Raw genomic sequence first — 26,167 nt, forward strand, 5'->3', positions numbered from 1 at the left:
TCTGGTCCCGCGGCTCTGGAGCTGTGGGACCAGAGGACCCTCTGCAGGCACGCCTGCGGGAGGTCCACCGGAGCCGCGGGACCGGCGAGCGGCAGAGCGCCCCCTGCGGCATGACACCATGCTTAGGGCGGCGAAATGTCTAGAGCCACCCCTGGGGAGGCGGAAGGGGCAAGGCCTCGGGCAGAAGTAGTGGGGCCGGTGGTTCATGCCCTGCCCATGAAAGGAGGCTAAGTTTTTCACCAGAGGCCAGAAGTAAGAGGGTTTACAGAGAATCCAACCTGGAATATTTTGTGAAGGGCATGGAAAGGACAAAGACCTGGGGCAGAAGGGCACCCTTCTGTTAAGGTGCTGCTAGGTTAGTACTTATGTCCATTGGGGGGCGAAGGAAAAACCTGTTGTCCATGAAGCATTTCAGGAATGAAGGGAAATGAAAGCTGTAAGTGCACAGAGGAAATAGCAACATGGCCCTGTTGACTGTGCTGATAAGGAAACTAGAATGCGAGAAGCTGGTTCTGAAGTGTAATGTAATAGGGTGGTTTTCCCTGTAAAGGCTGGATTTCCTGGGGCTAGCCAACTCTGGTTCCTGGCAGAGACACACCTGAAGGGGATCTAGTGATTCCTCTAGGAAGAGTAGCTGGAAGCTGTAGTGAGGGAGGTGTGTATGTTCAAGGAGAGCAGCGGCTGCTAGGAGTAAGCAGGCTCTCAGAGTCCCAGGATTTGGGACAAAGGCGATGTCTACACGACAGCTTATGCCCAAATAATTTAACATCACTCCGGGGTGTGAATAAACCACTGACGTCAATAGGAGTTTTTTCACTGATTTACAGAAGAGAAGTAGCAGATCTCCTACATCTAATAGAGAAACTGGTTTGTGAGTGAGCGAAAGATTGTTGGAGGGATACCTGCCACTCAGCAGAATTCCAGGCTATTTAGGAAAGGAAGAAAAAAAATTGCCTCAGACTTCCAAGGCAAAGGCTTGATGAGACAATTTTTTTCTGGTCCAGCTTGTCCCAGAATAAGACTATGTAAAACACAGCTGAAAAATCAACGGAGTGGAGTATAACAGGCACACACATTTTCCCAAATACATGCAAAAGACTCAGTGCTGCTATACAGTGGAGGGGAGGGATAAGCTCAGTGTTTTGAGCATTGGCCTGCTAAACCCAGGGTTGTGAGTTCAATCCTTGAGGGGGCCACTTAGGCATCTGGGACAAAAATCAGTACTTGGTCCTTCTAGTGAAGGCAGGGAGCTGGACTTGATGACCTTTCAAGGTCCCTTCCAGTTCAAGGAGATTGGAGATATACCTATTTGCTGTTATCACCTGGTGTCTCTGGTCCCCCAGTAAACATCATTATAACTTTTTATGACTGCCACAAAAGCAGTGGCAAATACAGTTGAGGACAGATGCCAGCTGGCCACGGAAACCTGGACAAAATGACTAAGAATAAGGCATGACCGTTGGAAATGATATGAACCTAAACACATTGTGGGAGGGAGGGTAAGCAAGAGGACGTTTACACAAAATAGCATGCTGCATGTTACAGAAGCATTGCTGACACACCGGGGTGGGGGAACAGACAGACACAGCTCTCTTGCCATACAATATAGCAAATACGTAAGCCAAGTACAGTAAGAAGTAGATACGATGACTAGAGATAAATTAATAATTAGCCACGTTCCTCCAGATCCCTCTTAGAACCTGAAGTGTAGCAGGAAACCAGGGATCACAAACTGCTCCAGAACACAGACCAGAATACAGCCCTTGGTGCTCAGCCGCAGTCTGGTGTAAGGAGAACTCTGATATCGTGAGCTGTGTTACCACAGAAGCACAATAGGATGTTGCAATAGAAGAGTTGTGCACATGGTGTTGTCCATCTCTTCCCCCCTCCAAATATAATCCTCTTTATTAATCCCCTATTTCTGATCCTTTATATCTCTCCCCCCACTGGGCCCCATCCTGCACCCCAGTTGGGCCTGGGACTATTACTGCATGATGCTTATAACTGGAATCAAATGCCTCTGCTACTCATTTGCATCGTGTTCAGACCAGAACTCTGTGTCCCTGGTTTCAGACACTGCCAGTGTAGTGTACTCTGCTACCTGCATATTTTAACGTGGCCTCTGACAGCTTTAATTAACACACTGTACCTCTGTGCATTGCTGGTGGTGGGGAAGGGGGGGAGGTTCCATCTGGCTATGCTGCCCTTTCCCGTCTCCAAGCCTTTTCTCTGTGCTATGGCTGGACGGTGCACAGCTGCTAGGTAGTGCTGCCCTCACCACACTGTGTCCAAGGCCAGCATTGAACAATTCTGTTAGAAAAGGGACAGGCTCCACCACCACCAAAGAATACTGCAGTGGACTTCCTCCCATCTCCATTGCATGGGATACAGAGACAAAATGAGATCCCCTTCCCCAAATGTAGGGTCCTATCTCAGCTGCTCACTTTTTTGGCAGACAATATAGCCCAGAATCTTTGCTAGCATAACTATTGTTTAATGGCAATTAGCAGAACAGAGAAAACAGAATACTAGTTTGTTAACATGAAGTGGACAGGGCTTTAACTGTATTGTCTGGGGCTGGTTATGTGCTTGTGTTCTTGATGGAAATGGAACGCTGAGTTCACAAGGGAGGAAGAGAAAACAGCCCGTGCACCAGTGAGAGGCTTAGGAGAAGGCTGTGGTCTTCTTACAGAGCAGTACCTCAGGAAGACCAGTGGCTCTGGGCACAAAGAGAGTCAAGTGACTTGAGGTTATAAGGCACTATCAAAAAAAGCCATTTATGGGTCTGATCCAACAACCTCAATAGGGATATTTCTATTAACTTAAGTGGGCATTGAATCAAGCTACCATCGAGATCCTCATTAAAAAAAGGGAGAAAGCAGGCAATGCTCAGTATTCCTCAGGGGTGGAATGAAATTGAACACTGACCCGGTTAAAGCAAAGAACAACTCACCCTGAAAGGGATACTGTAAAAGGGATTTTTACCCTCCTTTCATGGGCTCCTCTCCAAGAATCCAATAGTCACTTATTTTTAATACGTATCAGTGAATTCTATTAACACTTCCCTCTCATGGTGGCAAGTGGATAGATGTAAGTGAATTCCCCTTACACAGCATACAGGATTGTCAGACAATATAAAACTCCTGTCTCAGAGGCTGTGAGGGAGGGGAAAAAAGTCTCCATCCTCCTTTAATGCTGGATGAACAATAATAAAAAGAACTGGCATTTAATATTTAAACAATTGTTTAATTATTAAAAGTGACATTTTTTCTTTTTAATGTTAAACCAGTAGTATAGCAGGCAGGAAACTGGTTACAGTCTGTGACACACAGTGCAAGTGGCATCAGTGTCATGTCTCAGCAAGATGGCCTCTGCCACTGGGAGGCTCATAAATGCCAATCGCGGTTAACACATAGCACATTAATACATTGCAAATACAGTACCACATTTAGGGATTTTTGTCCATGCTTCTTCTTGCCCTCTGAACTTACATTGTCTAACTGAATACAATAAGTGAAGATGTGCCTTTAAAATAAAAAAAAAGGCTGATAGACTAGTTCAAATCCCTCCTGAAGACGGTAGGGAAGAGGCATCCTTTAGCGCTAAGATCGTAAGCTCTTTGAGGCAGGGACTGTTTTTTATTATATATCGGAACAGGTCCTCGGCAATGGAATCCTGACCTGGTTGGGGCCTCTCGCTACCACCTGACATATTAAATTAATAATAGCATTCAGTGGTTTCTGTGGAATTAAGAATGTGACGGAGCCCACCAAAGTAATTAGCAAGTGTGCACATCAAAGACATACGCATATAGGACAATATCTTTTATCTTTGTTGGCAGGTTTGACAGCAAGACCAAGGATTGACTAAACATGCAGATAGAACTACCCAAAGATTGTGCCACCCTTCTTCAATCCTAACCTTCAGGCCGGGCAGAGTGGAGACACTTACACTGCCTGTTAGTAGTGGCACTGAGACAGCATCAAGAATCTCCAGTCAGACCTGGTCTTAATAGTGCTAGATGCCGTACAAGCATAGAATAAGGAAATGGTCCTCTCACCATGAACAGTTTAAAATGTACACATTCTGTGTCTGCACAGAGGACTTTGATCTGATGCCCACCTCAAGACTCATATAACACAAAGTTAGAAAGCTGGTTGAATAGCCCAAAAATTGCCATAAAAAATTCAATGAGTTTCACCTAGCTCTAACGGAGACAAACCCACCAAACCAAGGAAGCAAAAAGATGAAAACTCCAGTAATAATCTTGGAGGAGGATTGAGAGAGGATGGTACCACATTAAAGGCACTCAGGCACTATAGTGATGGATGTGGTATATTGGATATTGGGCACTCTTACCTCACAGGTGCTCAGATGGGCATGCTACAAGCGCCTAGATAAACAACACAGATGTTGCAGCTACCCTGTAGCACACATTTGAGTCTCAGTATTAGCGGTTTTATCCCTAACTGTGTATTTACAGGCTTTTTAAAAATTGTATCAGTCTTACAAGGACAAAAATTTTCCCCCCAATTTGAAAACTAATTTATCGCCTAAATTTATGATAATCCATTGGACTGTTGAAATTAAAACTCATTTCCCATTTGTTTCCTTAAAAGGTCTGGATGGGCAATCCGATGTTTGTAAATTTGCATATGGTTGCTAGTACTTGGGATCTTTTGAGAAACCATTACAGAATTTGTAGAACAAAAAGATTAGGTGGGCTTTAAAAATTTATTTCAAGTGAAGATAAACCTTACTGAAAATGACATTGTGGGATTGTATAAAAGAGATTATTTTCTCACCAACTTCCTCTTCAAAGGTATCCAATTACCAGTCAACCACCAGCCTGCAGACTGATGTTGGGATCTCAAAAATCAAACTGTTATGTTTCTTTTATCACCAGTAAGAACAATCCTGTGGTAAAAACTTGGATTTCACTCTGCCTCATTCATCATTGACAGCTCTCTTTCCTATAACCACGCGGTCTCTGCAGAACTAAGTTGGAGGTTATGCAGCATGACCTGAGCTCCTACTGATTTCCATGGGAACTGAGGGCATGCAGTGTATTTCAGGAGGTAATCAGCAGCCTTCAGGAGCAGCTCTACTTTCCATAAAGTGTGACTTGAGGGCACATAAGGCTGATTTCTGCTCTATGGCAGTGGGAGTGCAGGGAAAGAATGCAAGGTACCTATTCTCAACCCCAAGACACTATCACAGCAGTACATCCGCTTAGTACTTCCAAAGAGTGGGGGACTTGTCCAGTCTAACATCCCTGTCAATATACCACCCCTCAACATAGCCAGTCGACCTCACACATGTGACACACTCTGAAGCACAGGCTAAAGGGAGGTGCTGACCCACCCACGGAAGCAATATGATGTGCTACCCAATGCATCCCCTCCCGTGCTAGGTCCCCTTAGCCATCTCTGGCTCAGAGAACATCTGCCTAGCCAACTCTGCAATTCACAAAACTAAGCGAGGGTAGACTTTTACCCATATGAAGCTGAAATCCTGGGCCACTTTTATAGTCGCCCTTCTGATTAAAACAAAACGTAAAGAGTACTAGTAGGTAGGTAAGACTCAAGACATAAATCTTGACAGTAGCTTACACGTTAATGGATTTTTTTGTCAACTGAATTCCAATCAATAAGTTTTCAAAGAATATTTTAATGAAGTTCTATCTGGAGTACACATGTCAGGGGCTTTACTCACTGCTCAGGCGCACCCTGGTGGCTTCATCTGAGGAATAGCTCTACCTAGCCTGGCACCCCCTTACCTCTCATGCTCCAGCAGTTGCAGTGCCTTTTTGAATCAGGATGCTCCCTCTTCATGGCTCGGCCCTCTAGTCAGGTCATGATAATTTCCCCCTTCTGGCATATTAAAGTCTCACTGGAGTGGTTGACTAGGTATAGTTCCCAGCAGTCCTCCAATTCAAGGCCATGTCACTTCACCACGGGCTGGTAGGGGAACCTAGAGCCGCCCCCTACTCTGGGTTCCATCTTAGGGGACCTTTGAATCAGCAGCTGAAGTCTGCACTGTCCCAAATCTTGCTGCTATTTCCCTGGGCTTTTTCCAGCTTCACGACCCTTTCATCAGGGCCAGAAGCCCAAGGCATCTACCCTCTCCATGGGATTTCCTCCTTTCCCTCTTTAATCCCAGAGCATGTCTGCAGACTTCCAAACTGCAGCCTCCTTCTGCACTTTCTTCCTCACCTTATAGCCCAGCCTGCACCTGCCCAGGTGGGCTCCATCCTCAATCAGTGCTTGCCAATCAAGCCTAACTCTCCCTCAGCTGTGGCCCATCAGGTTACTTAACCCCTTCTGAGCCACATTAACTCTTTCCAGGTTAGTGTTTGGGTGAACACCCCATCTCAGCATGCTTCACTCAACAAGCTCCGAATAGAATTATTGGTGAACTCTGTGTGGAAGAACACCTGTGACAAAGGGCTTGGCTACACTGGAGAGTTGCAGCGCTGGTGGAGGCTTTCCAGCACTGCAACTTAGTAACTGTCTACACCTGCAGGGCACATCCAGTGCTGCAACTCCCTGGCTGCAGCGCTGGCTGTACACCTGGTCTGCTTGAGGTATAACGAGTGCAGCGCTGGTGATGCAGCGCTGCTCGTCAGGTGTGGCCACACACCAGCGCTGTTATTGGCCTCCAGGGTATTAGGAGATATCCCAGAATGCTTTTAACTAAATTACTCTCTTTGTTTTGTTATGATGCCTCTCTTTGTTTTGTTGTGAACTCGGGGCTCCAGGAGCTGCTTATCTAAAAAACAAACACAGCTCTTGTTTGCTGTGATCAATCTGTAACTGACTGTGAACAATCAATTGAGATAACCCACTACCTTGCTGTGAATGAGGCAGGCAGGGGGATGAATGTTTGCTTGAGGAGAGAAACAGCTGGGGGACGGGGAGAAAGGGAGTCTGTTGGAGCAGCTGCTTATCTGGTCTGCAGGTTATTTGCAGTTAAGAGTAAATGAGGGGTCGAGGAAATTTTCAGATTTTGCAAGGCAGGGAGCTGAAGTGTCGGCTCCAAAAATCCACTCTCTCTCTCTCCCCCGCTCCCTATCACACTCCACCCCACCCCCCTCTTTTGAAAAGCACGTTGCAGCCACTTGAACGCTGGGATAGCTGCCCATAATGCACCACTCCCAACACCGCTGCAAATGCGGCCACACTGCAGCGCTGGTAGCTGTGAGTGTGGCCACACACCAGCGCTTTCCCTACACAGCTGTATGAACACAGCTGTAACTCCCAGCGCTGTACAGCTGTAAGTGTAGCCATACCCAAAGATGATAAAAAAAAAACAAACCATCCTCATCCTTTGTGCCTTGGTGCATGCAGAAGAAAATTAACATAAAACAGGACCAGTGATCTAAAGTTCAGAAGAAAATAGCTACCCTAAAAGATGAATTAATAAACCAAGTTATGGTGGGAATAATAAAGATTGGTATGATGCCCTCACTTGTTACGTTGTGCCATCTTTGCACATTGTTTGACATACTTCCAGGAAAATATTTTTAGTGATATCCAGAATGGCCAAGAGGGAATGCCTTCACAAACATACACACAGCAGGGAAAACTCATTTCTCCTGAATTTAGCTGAATCTTTGCTTAAACTTGTTTAAAGAAACTTTACCCAAGTTCCAAGAAGCCCCAGTGGTTTCTGGGAAATGGAGTTCAGACAGATAATCCAGTCACCAGCTAGGACACTGAGCGTATGTCTACACGGAAATTAAAAACCTGCGGCTGACCCATGCCGGCTGACTAGGGCTTGGGATAAGGGGCTGTTTAACTACTGGTTAGACATTTGGGCTTGGGCTGCAGACTGATGGCTGGGACACTCCCGTCTCTCAGCTGCAGCCCAAGCCAGCTGACATGGGCCAGCTGTGGATGTCTAATTGCAGCCTATTCAGACCCTGCGGGACATTCCAAAACCTACAAAAGAATTTGGAACCTAAACATGCAACAAGAGATTCAGACATGGGGGTTCGGTTTTCCATTTGTTCCAAAGCTCAGAGTGTTTGAACTCAGATGACCGAGTGAAGTGTCATGGAAGTAAAATTCAGCCCTTTCCACGGAACAGAAGAGAGCCGGGTGAGGGAGGAATAGTGAAATCTGGCTACAGAATATTAGACAGTTTTCATACTAATCTTGTGAAGCATTTGCAAAGCCAGAATGATGGCTTAAGCAGACCTCTAACCGGGGCGGCACATTACATCACCTTTATAGCCAACTTCCTTTAAAGCAGCTTAGCAATGGTTCACTGAGTTTCAGCTTGACAGATAGGTGCAATGAAGAACTGTTTGTGATTGCTAAGATGTCAGAAGCATCTAGTAAGTGCATAAAGCCTTTTACATAGTTCAGTTATTGCTGATACAAATTGTGTCATTTCCTCCAGTGTTTTACTTGCATTAGCTTGCAGAGCAGGAAAGGTCACTGTAAGATCATTAAAGATAAATACAAAATTGTACATAACGTAAGGCACAGTACACAGATTTATATTTGTTTTGTATTTCCTTTTAAGCCTTTAACTACGACCTTTACTGCACTATGGGGTACTGCAAGAAAAATATTTAAATAAGACACATGATTTGTGTAAGTGTTCAGTATAGTAATGAGGTGAGGGACTGAGTGGTATAATGGACTGCGTGGTATAATAGATGTGTTCCTTGGTTGCTTGATGATCATTTCTCACCATGCATTGAATTAAGCTCATGTAGGAGTCAGACTTTCAAGAGCCAGCAGTATAGAAGTGTAGGGAAATTAGTCCATGTGATCTCATCCAGCCTGGAATAGTCACATCAGTCCACACTAGACTGCTAAACGGTGTGTGTATGGCATTCTGTAGTCTCTCTTTCTTTTGTTTTTAAGAGGAACCAAGCTACCCCCAAAACAATGATAGATGACAAACAGTTGTACTAGCCATTCTATGAATAGATCAGTGATATGTTGTGTAGCAGAGCACAGCAGGGCCCCCTCTGCATAGGTGCCAACTTCCCCTCTGCCTGGTGGGTGCTCGATCCCCACCTGTCCCTGTCTCTGGCCCCGCCCCTTCCCACCCTTGCACCGCCCTCACCCCACCCCCATTCCACCCCTTCCCCAAAGTCCCCACCCCACCCCCTTCCCACCCGAGCCCCACCGCCAAGTCCCCTGCCCTGCCTCTTCCCCGCCCACTCTCCTGAGCATGCCATGTTCCCACTCCTCCCCCTCCCTCCTGGAAAGTCCCAAGCGCCACCAAACAGCTGTTAGGCGGTGGGGGGGTGTCGGGAAGTGCCTTGAGGGAGGGGTAGAAATGGGGATGTGGCGTGCTGTGGGCGGGGGGAAGAAGGAGGCGAGGAAGGGGGAGGTTGGCTGCCGGTGGGTGCAGAGCACCCACTAATTTTTCCCTATGGAAAAATGCCCCCCCCCGGCTCCTGCCTCCGCTATGTCCACAAAAAGTTACTCTAAGACTCTGGGATTAGTAACCACTGGCACAGTTTATTCACAGGCTTGTTCCCACCCATGTACAGTTGGCCCTTCACCGTCTACAGGCAAGAAGGAAGCGCTTCCTCCCTGCTTCTGCTCCCTGCCTTTTCCCCTTCTTTCTGCTCCCCGGCTTCCTTCCTCTGAGGCTTCAATGTAGCCAGAGGCTAATTAGGTGCAGCTGTCTCTGCTTCCCCAATGAGGGACAGATTACCTCCAGCCATTTCTAATTTATTCCCCTAAATGGACGGTGGCATGACAGAGGGCTGAATCAGCAAGACTTTGCCTAGCACCCTGTCACACATCTGCCCCCCACCCCCCGCTTCTCCAACCACTAATAGGGGTCTCCGCCGGGCCTTGCTCTCCGGTCAAGGACCCCGGGGTGGACGTCTCACCCATAACTTCCCTCTCCCTTCTTGGGCTCGGTTATCTAGGGGTTTTCTTCTCAGGGGTCTCTACCCCTGTCCTTGGAGGATCTAACCTTTTTCCTATCTTGGGCTTTTCCCCTCTGCCCACATTCCCTCCTGGGAAGGGGTCCCAGTCCATACCTACCATGACTGGGTAAGGCAGGCCCTTTACTACCCCCAACCCGCTGCTACTTAAAACTGCCCTGAACCTCAAGGGGCACCTGGGCCATGGGGTATTGTCTCCTATCCCCATGGACGCATTCTAAGTCCATCTTCGCACCTGGAATCCACCAGTGCAGCCTCACCAGCTTCTTTTGTACCAGGAGCAGGCCGAGGCAGAGTCCACCAGACCTCACTGGGATTTCCTCCCCACCATGACTGGGATGGTGGACAGCTTCCGCCCCTTCCCCTGCCCTCCAGCATTTGCCCAGCCACAAAACTCTGCTCACCCACAATCCATGTGCGGGCAGTCCCCCTTCTTGTGTCCTGGTCGCCCGCCCTGCCAGCAGACAACCAGCCTGGACCCTGTGGGAGCCCCTTGGGTGTCCTCCTGTTTGTTTTCCGGGCCCTTCCCAGGCAGGGGCTTCTCTGGGCCTTCTCCCAGTCTCCACTTCCTTGCATAGCCATTCCTCCTTCCTGGGGAAATCTGCCTCTGCATACTCCTCTGTAAGCTTTACGGCCACCTTTACCATATTTGGTTGGTGCTTCCTCACCCACACCTTTAATGTTCTCGGGGAGGCCCTGTAAAAACTGCTGTAGGACAAGTGCATGCATAATCTCCCCCACTGGCTGGGACTCTGGCCTCAGCTAGTGGGTGCCCCGGTCCATTAACTTTCGGGCAAATGCCATGGGCTCCAACCCGCCCCCCATCCACCTCACTGACCAGAACTTCTGGTGGTATTTCTCCAAGGACAGCCCCACCCGATCCAGGATGGTTGCCTTCACTACTTCATAATTCCTGGCCCACTCTTCACTTGGGACCATGTAGGATGCTTGGGCTAGGTAGGGAGCCAGTCACAGTGCCCAGGTTATCCTATCCCATCCAGCCCCTGTGACTACCCACTCAGATGTGCCTAGGAAGGCGTCAGGATCATCTGTTGGGCCCATTTTACACAGTCCTAAGCCCAGCGCCCGAATGCCATCCCCTCCCATCGGACTCATCACTTTCTGCAGGAGCTGCTGTTGGATGCCAGCCTGCTCCCAAATGAAGTCCTGCAGGCTCTTCTGCTGTCCTGCCTGCCAGGTGAGCAAGGCCTGTATCTCCAGCTGGTGGGCTTGCTGAAAACTCTGCATTGCCTTCTGCATCTCCTCCTGCTACTTGACCAGCTATTTCAGGGTCTCCTCCATCTCCGGGCTACCAAACACGTGCTCTGTCACAGATCCTGGATGAGCTCCCACATGTAGCATAGCATGGCAAGCCCCCCTGGCTCCTGCCTCTGCTCAGTCCACAAAGGGACTCTGGGGTTAGTACTCACTGGTGCAGTTTATTAACTGGCTTGTTCTCACCACCGTCTCGCCATGTACTGTTGGCCCTTCACCGTCTGTAAGCAGGAGGAAAGAGCTACCTCCCTGCTTCCACTCCCTGGTCTTTTCCCTTTCTTTCTGCCTCCCTGGCTTCCTTCCTCTGAGACTTTTATACAGCCCCAGGCTACTTGGGCATCAGCTGTCTCTGCTTCCCCAAGTAGGGGCACATTACCTCCAGCCAGCTCTAATTTATTCCCCTAAATGGGAGCTGGCATGACAGAGGACTGACTCAGCAACCCTTTGTCCACCACCCTATCACATATTGGCAGAGAACAGTGAAATATTTGTGGTCTTTTCACTCAGTCATATAGCACTGTATCACTATTAATTTCTCTAGTCAGGAACAGATATTAAGACGCTGCACAACTATGCCACTAATTTTCTGTAATAAAATAACAGTCAAAAAATACCAGGATTGCCTTTTTGAAAGGAAACGCATAAGAAAAAATGGTCCTGAAATATACTGTGGTCTCTCCTTGGTACATTCCTCCCTCAGTCCACTGGTCATGGACCAGGTTGTGCAGATGACAGCTTTGGCATATGCACAGCTCTGCACTGATGATTGATTTTGCATTTGCCACATACCTAGCAGGCAGCTTTATCTGATAGATCCCAAGAAAGCTGAAGGAGAAGTACCCAGACTGAACTAGAAACCAGTTACGCCAGAACCAGGTTTTAGAAAGAATTTGAACACAGTTCCATAGCTCTGTGTACATAGGGACAAACAAAACATATGCTCCCAGAAATTTACATTTTAGTTTTGATTTTTCCCCTCTCCATTGTTCCCAGTTTCAGGCATCTCACACCTTCCTAGCATAGTGGGGAGTTATTTCCATTTAATAATATTTCAGAAATATGACCGGTTCTGTTGATTTTCAATATTTTTAGGAAGAACTGTAGTTTGTTCTGGTTTTTTAACTTTATTTAATGCCATGGATATACCAGGTCTGATTCTTTATGCAATGAATATATGCAGGTCTGATTCTATAAGTGCTAGAAATAAGGGTGCTGCTGCACCCCGTGGCTTGAAGTGGTTTCCATCATGTACAGAGTTTAGAATTTGGTTCAGTGGCTCCTAGTCCTCCCACTATAAAAACTGTTCCAGTACTACTGTCTGATTCTTCTGTCACCTATACCAGTGTAAATTAAGAAAACTGAAAGCAATTGGCTTGATTCTCCTCTACTTTGCACCTCAGATAACTATGTGCATTTGTGCAAAATGAACATGAAGGTGAATGTAAACTGCTGAAGTAGGCTGCTGCTGCAGGGAGAATGACGTATACAAGACCAGTAGATATAGAGATATAGAAAAGCCCTTGCCAGAACAGTCTTAAGGGGGCTAGAACCCAGATTTTTTAAAAAATATACGCTTCAAAAAAAAGCTAGGCAACCAAGTACCTTTTTTTCAAGGGCTAGAGTCACCCAGGGCCAGGAGTCACAAAAGGACTTCAGGGCCTAACTACTACTTTAGGTGCCTAAATCCCAGAATCAGGCCCCACTGGAATTCAGAAAGCCCTCACTTGACTGCCCTCAAATCCTAATGTCTAAATTTGCTCAGCACCTAAATTTCTGCCTCTGAGCACAAACGCTGCAGCCTCCAGCCAGACATTCAGGTGCCTAATCCCCAGAGTGATGCCTAAACTCGGAGAAGATAAGCCTTGTTCTGCCTAAGTAACCTGCAAGTCCTGCTCTGATAAATGTGCTTTGAACTCGCCTACTGCATCAGCCCCCTGCAGGCAGTCACAGCTGCAGCAGCAGGCAGCAGCAGCTGCAGTTCTTCAGCTGCCTGAAGTGAGGTGGCTTCCATGCACATCTCATGACTGTGTGTGTACACATATGACCTTGATCCACACACACACACACACACACACACACACACTGCAACTGATCCCATTGATGGCACTGAGCTGTGCTCATGGATTGAGGGCATGATCTCGCCCTTTTTGACTACAGTGCCTAGAGAGAACTGAACTTAGAAATTGCAGAGCCCAGATCCTTAAAAACCTGATGGGGTGAGGGGCCCACCAGTCTATAGAACTTGCCCTACAGATTCTAGAGGTTAGAACCCAGTCCTACGGGTTTAGAGCACTCTGGGTGTACAGAAATTAGCCCTGAAAATCTTAATTCAATACTGAGTTTTTGCTACCGAAACATAATCTTCAGTGGGGGGAGGGGAAGACACCCAAAACTTGAGGGGGGGTTTTGTTTGCTTTTAAAAGAAGCTTCTTTTTGTATTTGTTTGAATTTCAAATTGTTTTTCGCTGTTGTACTCACTCCACTGTCATTTTTTAAGTACAGCAGTTCATTTGCATAGTAATTAAAGTTTAACAAATAGCATTAATGTCTGAAAGAAAGAGGTACACTCCATTTAAATTACTGACAGTATTACATTACACATTTTTAACTGCAGTTTAAGAAATGAAAGCTATTCAATCCTATTGTGCCACACAGATTCCCAAAGCTCAGCAATATTTGTGTTTTAAGAAGGTAAAACCTCTTCCCCGCTTCCATTCTGAAAGCCTTGCTCTTTAGTGACTTCCAAAACCCTATTCATAAATACTGATTAGGCACTATTTCACCATAGAGTACGGCATTACTAGCACAGCTTTCTATTCAGAGCCAAGTTGGAAATGTTAGTATAGTAAATCAGGGCAAATGTCCTGGTAATACTATACATGCAAGATCATCTTTAATAAATAGATGCTAACAAGGGATTCAGCTCACTTTATTTTTAGTTTGCAAATGTCAAATGCAGGGACTGATTTAAAAAAAAACCTCTCCCCCCAAAACCCATGTATAAGGAGTGCAAAGCTTTATCATGCAGAAAAAAGGCACAAAGCGTTTGCAATACAATTGGCTTGCCAACTGGAATGCAAGTGGATTTCAGGCAGGTGCGTAGTTGACTTTTTTAAAATAATATGATACCCAGGTTCTACACTACCTCATTGAAACGGTCATGTGGAATTATGCCACAGGGAATTATGAAATGGCTTCCGATACCTGGGTACAAACAGAGATAGCTGATTGGCCCTTGGCCCAGTCCCACATAACATCCGATGAAGCTTGTACTAATTGGCCTGAAATGTACCAGTTGTGTCTTATTGCTTAATTGTAAAATAACTACAGAATTGTACAGAAATTAGGGAGCTTTTTGACTAAGACATGCTCTATCTGTGCACTTACTGGTCATAGCTAACATAATTAACTGTTTCCTCCATTTTATACTTAATATTTTATAACAGAAAGACAACGTTTCAATCAGTAGGTTTCTTGGAGAGGATTATACTTCCAGGTTGGTTAAAATTGTTTGGCTGTCAGCCTTATGCCTGACAGCCCTGCCTGAGGCACGCACTTGGGTATTCTTATTGCTTAAGGAAAGTACCAAGGGTTATTTTATACTCAGCAGAGCCTGCAGGGACTGTAATGCCATCACAGGCCACGAGAGTTTAACTAGTTTTCTTCTGGAACAACCTCAATTTTAGAGAGGCACACAAGTTCTAAAGTGCCCTTTAAACATTTCATCCTCCCCTGTATGCCAAGCATTGGAGTTACACTAACAGTGCCTCTGGAAAGTGGCAGGAAAGCAAGGAAGCCCTCCACACATTCATGCTAAACATATCTACCAACCACCACAGACCAGAGAGATGATCAGATAGGTGCATAGACCTCAATAAAAATTACGCTGACTTCACACACGGTGCACACACATTCTTAGAGCAATATCTGACCCTACATTAATATAACAAAATAAACATTAAAAATATTAAATGGCAGAGGGAAAGGAAGGATCCAAAACAACATGTAACTGTTGCTCCTTTTAAAGGTGAAAAAGTGAGATAAGTTGTTGCTTCCACATCAACATCATCTCATTAAAGGCTCTGGAGAAAAGTTAAAGGGGCAGCTCCTCAGCTGGAGGATCTAGTTCCAGTGGAGTGTGGACAAGTTACACCAGCTGAGGAACTATCTTCCTCAGAGTATTATAGTAGCTTGTGTTTTGTATCGTTACTTATTAACATTAATAGCAGTAGAGTAGTGATCAAAGCGTTACGGGCACTTGAGAAAGTCGTGAGAATTTCAATCTCAAAATACATAACATTTTGTAAAAACATTCACAAGGGGAAACATCCGTACCAAGGTTTGTTGCCAGTTTGCAAAGAAATAGACTGCGTATGTCAGCTGTGGTCTCTTTGGCATTCTAGCGGGTCTGTTTTTACACCTTCTGAGAGACTAAGAAGGGGGAAGCCATATTGAGAAGTCAAAGAAATCAAACTGGTGGGACAAAGGATCACTAAGTATTACCAGCTGCTGTATGATGCTTAATTTCCTTAGGGATCCTCATGGTACCATGTTGTGCAGGGAACCAAATCCATCACACTTTATTGCACAATCAAACATGTGACTTGAGGGATTTCCAACCTGGAAGGCAGCAATTTCTAGAGGAAAGTGAAAAAAGCGCAGTGCTCACAAATCAGAAACGTGAGTGGTTTGAGTGGGGTGGGAAGGGAGGTTTTTTTCACCACTTGATCTATCTGGGTGGAAGAAGGGAAAGGGCAGTTTTTACTTCACACTCCAACTTAATAATAAAATAATCCATTTTCTTTAAACAAATAAAATTCTATTGGCAACATGAGTAAACTGCACTCACCTCCTAGGAGAGCAATAGTTTATTAGAATATCTCTGGGGTTCTTTGTTATGCTCCAATCTGATTAAATTCCAAGGTTGAAGGGACTTGTCAGCTCAGGATATGGTTCTTGATGAGCTAGGTGAGATCATGCTCATGTTGTCATACTCAAACTGGGAATACTGAAAATTAAATTTGTAAGAAGAAAAGGGTAAAGGAAAGAGAAAACAGCTAGAACCTCAGCTGGTATAAATCAGTGCAGATCCAATGAAGTCCATGCAGCTGCACCAAATTATACCAGCTGAGTATCTGTCCTCTCCTTTCCCTCCTTCCAAAAAATAAAAATCAAAAGGAACTGTGAAACTGCTGAAGGAGAAACTAATTTCCTCTTTCCTTCCTTACCAGTCCTCTCCACTGAGTAACATATATTTGTTGTTTACCTTGTGTCACAAAGCTAAATAGATCTGGGCAGATTGGGATTCTCCCAATGCATACAACCACAAATATAGTAGCTGAAAGGACAAACCTTTCTGGAAAAGATTGATAGAGTTGAAAATTCATCAAACTATTTCTCCAGAATAAGCTTGTGAGAAAAACCTTCCAAGATTTGTCACAATTTTATAATCAGCTCACGTCATAAGCAACTGAGTATATAAATGTGGCAGAGTCAGAGTGCAGCAATTCACATGCCCTTTTTTGTTACATTTATTTTTTAGACATGGTAACATCACCACTCTACATGCATATTGACATCGACATCAGATTACTACGACCCATTAAGCAGATAGAGAATTTGGACTGTTACAAACATTTAGTAACAGAAAGGCCCTGAAATACTTTGACCCAGTTTGCCAAGGGGTATCTCAAAATATTTGGCCTATCCATAGTGATGTTGTGTAGAGACTTAGTGTTTTCCCATCATCCTGAACAATACCATGTAAAAGATGTCCAGTGATAAAACAATACTTAGAAATTTGCAAACTTTAACTGAATCTCAATATTGTTGGGAGGCAGCTAGTATTATTGCCAAAAAACCCAAAACATTAATATCTAAGGCAAATTGAATATAATCGCTGCTAATTCCCATCTCCCATTCCAATGTTCAAGGAGTTCTAATTATTATCCTGTTTTCACACTTGGAGAAACTGAGACAGAAGGATCAGTGACTTGTCAAAGCTCAGCTGATGAGAAATACTGTCAGAGCAACAATTAGAACTCAATTGTTCCTAGTCTGAACATTGGCCAACAGAAGTTATTTACTATTGTTAATATGGTATAAACCAGGGGTCGGCAACCTTTCAGCAGTGGTGTGCCGAGTCTTCATTTATTCACTCTAATTTAAAGATTTTGCGTGCCGGTAATACATTTTAACACTTTCTATAAGTCTATAATATATAACTAAACTATTGCTGTATGCAAAGTAAATAAGGTTTTTTAAATGTTTTAAAAGCTTCATTTAAAATTAAATTAAAATGTAGAGCCCCCTGGACTCGTGGCCAGGACCCGGGGAGTGTGAGTGCCACTGAAAATCAGCTCGCGTGCTGCCTTCGGCACGCATGCCATAGGTTGCCTACCTCTGGTATAAACATTCTTCAGGATCTGAGGGGTGTTCCCTACCAGGATGTTCAGTGAATACACACACACACACATACACACACATACGTAATAAGGGTGAGTAGCATAGGTGTGCTGTGAAGAGACTACTGTTACAAACACACAAACTCCAATTTAACAAAGACTTTACAGGACATCCAAACTCTTAGTAAAATTGGAGTTTCACAAAAAGTAAGATGTTATCACTACAAACTTCTGGCATGGGACACACACACATTTTGAGTAACGTGAAGATGAGATACACTGAGTTTTCAGACCATGTGTATGATTCACCACTATGTTATTCCAGTTTTAAAGTGCGGTAACTCCACTGAAAGCAATGGAATAACATTGATGTAAAATTGGAGTGATGCAGTGGCAAATCAATGTTGTTTATGTTTTCTTTGATATTTATTGATACCGTTGTCTGAGAACAAAAGTATATTAATGCATGCAATTTTCAAGGCATTGACATAGAAGTCATACTTTAGCAATTTATTTTATTAACCAAATTAATTTCCATAATATTGCTTGCAGTGCTATATAGAAGAGCTTATACAAAGATTTTTTAAAAATAAAAAAAATGTCTAGGCTCAAAAAACATTACTTTCCTATAGGCTTGAGTCCATTTCAAACTTCAAAGGACACACAGTAACGGCCTTAGCATTGCTTTTTGCTGGCGGTTGGGTAAATTGACTACATGATGAGTCCTTGACTGTCCCTAACCAAAACTTTGTTGGACAGGTTCATTTACAATGCTCATACAGAATGACCTTCCAATCTGGCTTAATGGCCCCAGATTGTTGCAAATGTGACCTGACATTTCCTTATGGGTGAGTTATTAAATTATATCAGGGAACACAATAACATAATGTTGTTTCAGAGTTTAAGTGAAAGTGATAGTCCAGCAGATTAAGATGTAAAATTCTTTATAAAATTAAATTATTTATAATCTGATGCATACCCCTTTTTTTTATCTGCCATATAATACAATTATTTTATACAGTACAGTAGCTACATTCATTGGTGATGCTGACCAAACAGAAATAGTATTATATGCGGGTCAAGAACTTCTGAGGGAAGTTATCTTGACTTCTAAAGGCTGATCTCCAAAGTGAACACACTTGCAATTCTCGCTGTTCTTTATAATGGGATTTATCCATTAAACCACCTTGTATGTCACCTATTATGCTAGTCACAATCACTATTTTTGGCAGACTAAATATTTCATATTATGGTCCCCATGTTTAACAGGGACCTCAATCCATCCTCTAATTGCTTGCAATTTTGTGCCCACAATCAGCTGTGGGTCCAAGCAATTCTAGGTGCAACTGACAGTATTCTGAAATCTATCAATCTGATTAGTAGCTGATATTGGGTAGATAGACGTCTAAGTGTTATCATTCATGCCTGTGAAATTTGTGCAAGCTCAAAAATTAAAAGCTGTTGTGTTGCTGTTGTTTTTTAAATAGGCCCTATACATTTAAAATGTTCAATATCCCTTGTAAATTAAGAGCTAGAATAAGTAGAGATCTCAGGAATCTTAAAAAGATTAACAGATTCATATCAAATTATTTCCGCTCTTTAATTCTGCTGTACAATACCATCGGCCAGAGCAGGACCCAAAGGTATGGAGAGCCAGTCACTGTTCATTTCTAAGTTAAGATGAGTAAGACCCACACTGGAAATTTTCAGTTTCTATCCTTTTAAGCTGCATGGTGCTGTTTCTTTCTCTATTTTCATTATGCTGTTTTGTGCATGTTCTTCAAGTTTCTTTATAAGAAAGAAGGACCAGAGACAACTTAATGGACTGGAAATACTATGGGTTTCCAGAAACTCACTGTTTAGTCTGCCAATTCAATATCAACACAGTGAGAAGTCCTAAGACACCACTGTGCGGAATAACCGTTGTGTGCATCTCTTAATGAAAGTAATATACTTACGAACAATTGAAGAACGATGATAGCGAGGACCTTAGAATTGAACTTATGTTGTGAGATGCAGCACTAAAGCAGTAGTCCTTTTGCCAGTCCAGCAACAAACTTATATGACCGTGATTGGAATGATGAGTAAATTTAACACACACCATACTTCTTGAGAGCTGCGGTAAGCACCACCAGCACCCTGCACCATGAACCTCCTCACACACCTCAACCCCAAGTCCCATCCTGCACCCCAACCCCCTCATTCCCAGCTCCACCCCAGAGCCCTCACTCCCAGCCAGAGCCCTCACCTCATCCCCACACCCCAGCCCCCTGCTGGAGCCCTCTCCTGTACCCTGAACCCCTCATTTATGGCCCCACCCAGAGCCTGCACCCTCAGCCCAGAGTCCATACCCCCTGCACCCCAACCTCCTTCCCTAGCCCGGAGCCCTCTCCCGCACCCCAAACCCCTCATCTGTGGCTCCAGCCCAGAGCCCAGTCCCCCAGCCGGAGCCCTCATCCCCCTTCCGCACCCCAACCCCCTGCCCCAGCCCAGTGAAAGTGAGCGAGAGTGGGGAAGAGCAAGTGATTGAGGGAACGGGGATGGAGTGAGCAGGGGGAGGGGCCTTGGAGAAGGAGCAGGGTAGAGGGCAGGACAAGGGTGTTTTGTTTTGTGCAATTAGAAAGTTGGCAACCCTACAGAGCAGTCTTTTGCCACACAGGGTCTTATCTTGGGAATGTTTTAGTGCATTTTCCTAGAGAGCTCAATCTAAGTTTCTCAGTGGCACCTAATGCAGCCTCAATAGAATTATGTATTACTGAGGCTGCATCAGTCTTGTCTGTTGAGCATCATAGTGCAACAAATTATATAGCTCCATCCTCAGTAGGTCACTGGCAGAAAGAACAAAATGGGACTTCCCAGTAGCTGCAGCAGGAAATCGGTGAGCTACAAGAGAATCCTGGTATGATGAACTGGACACAAATACCCTCAGAGAAGGTTTGTTGTAAGCTTCCTTTGAGTTGGATATAGATGGCAATATGGGGACTTCACATTTTGCAGACACTTACTACCGGGCATAGAACATAACTTTAATAGGCCCAGTTGCAGTCATAAGTGTTTACATTACTAACAGGCCCATCATCTTAGGGGAAATCTATTTACATTAGGCAAAGAAAGTTTTTGATTGTGAAAACTCCCTTCAGCTATTGTGGAAAAAAAAACAAAACAGATCAGATATTGTCACATCCAGTTTGGAACTGACCAATAGCAAAACTTCTCATTTTATCCTGATCAGAGTACTCACACATCTCTGTTCCACTAGACCCCTCATGGCCCTGTTGCTCTGCTCAAAGAGATTTCAGTCTCTCTAAATAGCTTTAATCAGATATGCAGAAATCTTGGAATGTAAACTAGCTAAGGGAAAACCTCAAACAGCATTGCAATTTCGTTAGTTTCAAGTGGGCACTAAAAACTTTGGAATCTTATCCAAATTGGCACCCCACAGACTTTACTCTGATCTACACAATTCTCAGGATCCTGCAGCACACCCTTGCCCTTATATCCCTGACAGGCCTTCCCAAACAAAGAATTCCAATCTCCTATAGTACTGCAAGTCTCATATGCCCATAATTGGCTTCAACCCTTCCCCCCACCCCGCCTTTTGCCACAGGTTCTAAGACATCCTACCCTCCCCCCTGAGGTTTTATTTAATAAAATGACAAGGCAGCAGATTTTACTTAGAAATGATTCTAGCTTTGGAAATCATGCACAGCTTCCATTGTTGCCCAAGGCCAGCAGCTGTAACACTTCTTATTTCCCAGCCAGCACCTCCAAAATCAAACATGTTGACCCCCCAGGAACAGCCATTATCCTGGTTGCATAGCCTCCAAACTGCATGCTCCCCGAGGTTTTTATATAGCATAGTACATAGCACACCAGATCTTTCAGCTTGGGATTTTGCGAGCATTGTCCAGAAAAGAGCCCACCACAGCTTAACGAAGTCCCCAAGCACAACCCCAGATGGAACCTTATCGGCTAAATATCACAGAGGAAAACACTGTTGGGGAAGGGGAAACATATCACTTCTCACAATAGAGCAGAACCTTTAAGGTTTTGGCTAAGGTTCTATTTGGTTCTTTAGCTGAACAGGTTCATCTGTCCCTAGAACAAGCATGTGTATGTGCCATGTGGCCACACCCTTGTGATGTCTCAGAACAGTGAGCACTTTCACTATGCATGTATTCTAGTGGTAAAACATTACCCCACAATGTTACACCACCTGCAAAGGCTCTGTTGTTTCTGCACCACAAGACATCCTCACAAGTCCCAAAATCTCAGTGACACAGGTATATCCACCACAGCAAGCTGTGTCTTTGAGTGAGTTTCTCTGTTAGAACTGTATGCCACCTTTGATCAAAACGTGGAAAGTCACTTGAGTGTCCACTCCACTCCATTGTCCAGGGAGGCTCAAACTGGCCTTTATCTGCACGCACACAACTTCAGAGAACAATTTGGGGGCACTGTTAAGTGCGCGTGTAAGCGATAGCCAGGCTTGCACACAAAAAGCCCATTTGTTCAGGGAAGCTTTACATATGTATGTTATCACCTACACACACAATGGATTCTATTCACTTCACCACATAGATGACTTTGCATGTAAAGTGCTTGTGAAATATTGTGCATACATACACAAGGCTTTCTTTTTACAAGGAATCGAGTCCTTACTGCCTCACCGTAACAAGTTCCCCCTCCAGCCCGGGAATCCCTTGCTGGGAAGCCCTCCTGGTGATTGAACAACACACATACTCTACCAGGGTATCTTCATCAAATATCTTTTTTATTATTCTTTTTTGCTTTATGCTCCAAGCACAATGCAATGTAGCAGCAGACAGAAGGGGCCTACTCCCTGGTTCAGCTTTTTCTATTGCTTGCTTTTTTCTCAGCTACCCAGCTGGTGAGCTAATTACCTCATTAGCTCATCAGATTCCCTACAGGTGCAAGTGATCTGCACTAACCTTCCAAACCCAGTCAGACAACCTAACTCCCTTCTACTCTAATTATCCAGTGCCCTGTATGTTCTAAGTGATCAGGGTGCTGGCTCCCAAAAGGGACTCACTTTAGGAGCACCATCTCACTCAGAACAAAGAGGCAAGACCTTTTAACCATTTTCCTGTTCTCTTTAGTATGCAAATTCCTTTCAAAAATGGTCATTTACCTCTAACAAGCTTTTATTTCTTTCCACTCCATTCTTCCTCACACTGGATATTGGGTCACCTGTTTTTTTTTAAAAAAGCATCTTTGACTTCCACTTTAGTATTTCCAAGTGAAAAGGGTATCTCACTCACTTGTAACACATCTTAATTGCTTCATTATATGTTTATAGAGCAACTGAAGTTGGAAGCAATTTAATTGAAATGATTCTTGTTTTATAGTTAACGGAAATGCAAAAAGTGCATATCCTGCAGCACATGTATCGCATTTTTGACCCCTCTGCACATTCTAAGACAACATAAAACCAGCAGATTAATAAGGCACTAAGATGTTTGAGAAATGCTTTTAGAATTTAGAACCACTATGGATTAGCATCCCTTTCCTCCCCACACCCTCATGACCTTTTAAAACATTTTCCTGCTGTGGCCATCACCCCTTTTAATGAAGACCTGTACTCAGTTTCTTCATTTCCCTGGATGGCCTGCTTCGGGAGAGCAGCTGAATGTATAGATTAGAAAACTAAAAGCAAGTTTCACCCTAACATCAAAAATGATTTCAACTTTGGAAACATACCTACAGCTCAACGAGAGCTGTGTGTGCATATTCAAAGCCAGAGGATGGCCTGTTTTTTGTTATCTATGTGTGCATGATTCTCATTTACAATAAGAGTCAGTCACAATTTTCACTGATTGAAGACCCCTTTACACTGTTCCAGAGGTGTAAAGTTGTCTCTGTGTAAATGAGAATTTAGGTCTGTCTGCTTTTTAAATCATTTTTGGTGATTGTTCTATGTATATAAAAGGAAACATTTGTGATGCAGGTGCACCTAATGCTGCAGTTATAATTCTGCCTCAAGAATGTTGGTGTTAATTCAACACACACTGGCACTGTGAAATATAGTGTTTGCAGAGCTTCAGTTTAGCTTCCCTTTTTTAAAACACATTTACCATCTTTCCTAATGAAACCACAAACAGAAATCCTCCCTGTTCCCTCAGAAATATCCCATTTCAATGATATAATGCATACAGCTTGAAAGATCTTTATATATGGCTGTAATCAATCTAAGTAATACCATTACATACAATTTTCCCTTCTGATTGAAATTAGCACAAAAGAGAAAAATGGTTTTAGTTTTAAAAGCATGGGTCAACTGGATGGTTTAGTGTAGATTCTCATTTGTAAGGGCTAAATAGTCATTAGCACAATGACAGGGTAATAATTAAATTAAATCGCCTTTTTACTGTATTAAAAAAAGTCAAGAGATTGGAGGATTTTTTGCCTCTCTTCCTTACATTAACAACCATTATTTTCAGCTTCTCTACCTGGTTTGCTGTTAATAGTAGGTCAGCAGACTCACAATTATAAAACAATAGCATGACAGTAGATAAATTAAAATTTGCTGATGAAGAAAAAGCCCAGCTATAATGAAAAACGTAGTAGGCGGCCAGTGTAATCCAAAAGGGTTTGGCTCTTCTGAGGATGGGACTGACACTGAACAAATGAGAAATACTGCTGACAAATGTAAAGCATTGCACATTGGTCACAACCGTCAGACAAGCATAATGCTAAGCACAACATATTTAAAATTAAAATGACTAGTATCTCAGTCCAAGAAGTCCATCCCACAAATAAGCTTTGCCAACAAAGGAAAGGCAGCTGTGCTAGAATACATACCGTAGCCCCAAAACATACACAAACTACAGATAAAGAAGATTTTATAATATATGGTTACCATTTTTGGAATTTGAACAAAATAAATACACAAACAATGGTCAGAAGTGGACCAACGCACAAATGAGTCCTTTAAAAAGGTAATAAATATGGGTTATGAACAAGATTGGTTAATACTTGGATGGAAAGGTCATGTATGTTACTACAAAAAAGGCTTTTTTAAAAGTAGCCAAATCAATAATAGTGAGACTGTACAATTCTCTTATAAATGTGGATAAATGTGCTCAGTTTAGAATATCTTTTTTTTTTAAAAGGTATGCATCAAATTATTCAGGTGCTGTAAGTTATTTCAAATGAACCACTATATTTGTAGGTATAAATACTCATATATTCACCACAATTTTCTTACATCTCTTGCAAAATGGTTAGATAATATTTAAGGGATATAATGCTATTTAATAGATTGTCATAACTACTCTGAACTCAGTGGCTTTTATCTTTTAAAGGAAATTTAGTACTGGCAGAAGGTACAAGACTGACAGCACTGGAAACTTATTTACTGTATGGGTAATGGTAGTGCAAGCTCCTGTCTGGCCTCTTTAATGTGCTTCCACTCTGACCTACAGGTACCAGTGCTAGGGAGGAGAGAGAAATTCAGTCTCCATGCTTATTTGGTCCTTCATCTCTTTGCGGACATTGGTATTATTCTCTGCTAACTATGTTAGTGTCTCTGTCCTGTGGACACATTGGGGTGGAAATTGGCTGGTATAGCCACAATATTTCTCCTGAAACTGGAATGAACCACTAACACATTTTGCCTTAGTGGCAAAAGTATTCAGATGACAATTACATGACCTGGGCTGAATTTGAACCAAATGCCTAAGAATGAAAGACTTCATGTCTTATAGCCAATCTCCAGAGCCATATAGACCGTTATCCATTTGGCAACTTCTTATTTTGGGAAGTGTAACTTATTTTCCCACCAAAAGCAAGCTATTATTTTATGACTGAAACTACCCACACATGGAAGTCCTGAGTTGGTGGCCAGTGACAGAAAAATTTCCACAAGCGGAGATTTCCTCCCCTCTAAAAGAGAAAGATGGAGGTGGTAGCAGTCTAATTAAGTTGGGTTGGCAATGCAATGGATTTATCAAGCAAATCTGATGGAGATGCAGTCACAAAGAAAAACCAAGATAAAAATAAAACACAAGACTGTGAGTAAGGGTTACAGGGAGTATCTTGTAGGACAAGCCTAGAGGAAATTATTTTCATGCAATAGCACTGAAAAGACAGAAAGATGTCCATTCTGGACTGGACAACCTGTGGTGTTTAGATGTTGCTTGTGATTATTAGAACTGGGAGCACTGGCTGTTGGGAGTCTGAAAGGACAGGAAACAAGAAGGAGGGGGGAGGAGTTGAGGAGGCAGAGTGAGAGTTACAGAGGGTGCAGCAGCAGCTTGGTAAAGAGGTTTCCACTTTAAAAATAAAGTCCTGTTGAAGTTTGTTAGTACCTTACACATACAACACAACTGGAGTGAAATATGCAGTAGACAGGAATAACATAGTTTCTGAAATATGCTGTGAGCAGGAATGTGTGACAAGTTTGGTTACTTACATCCAAGAAGCCTTCCAAAATCAGGTTCTAACCAAACCTACACAAACAACAGCCCCGTTGTTACTGAACTTGCATGGAGCTCAGCAAAAGAATTGTGTTCACAGCCCTAGCACCAGCTCCCCTTTACCACCA

At 43.7% G+C, this 26,167-nt stretch overlaps 2 long non-coding RNA genes across 6 annotated transcripts in view; both read right to left on the reverse strand.

Moving 5' to 3' along the window:
• The window catches only part of LOC120407263, a 234,434-nt gene that overhangs the window by 130,176 nt on the left and 78,091 nt on the right, over positions 1 to 26,167 (reverse strand). For 4 of the 5 annotated variants that reach the window (XR_005599867.1, XR_005599866.1, XR_005599864.1 and 1 more), the window contains exon 1: positions 5,780 to 6,173. The exons of the other annotated variant lie outside the window; for it this stretch is intronic. This is a non-coding gene — a long non-coding RNA (uncharacterized LOC120407263). Of the gene's footprint in view, positions 1 to 5,779; positions 6,174 to 26,167 lie in introns of those variants that run through there. 5 annotated transcript variants of the gene reach the window in all.
• Positions 14,195 to 19,674, reverse strand: LOC120407264. Its single transcript, XR_005599869.1, has 3 exons — positions 19,560 to 19,674; positions 16,047 to 16,205; positions 14,195 to 15,834 (listed from the first exon to the last, which is right to left on the reverse strand). It is a non-coding gene; the product is annotated as an uncharacterized LOC120407264 (long non-coding RNA).

The sequence above is a fragment of the Mauremys reevesii genome, linkage group 6 (assembly GCF_016161935.1).
Source record: "Mauremys reevesii isolate NIE-2019 linkage group 6, ASM1616193v1, whole genome shotgun sequence".
NCBI lineage: Eukaryota > Metazoa > Chordata > Testudines > Geoemydidae > Mauremys > Mauremys reevesii.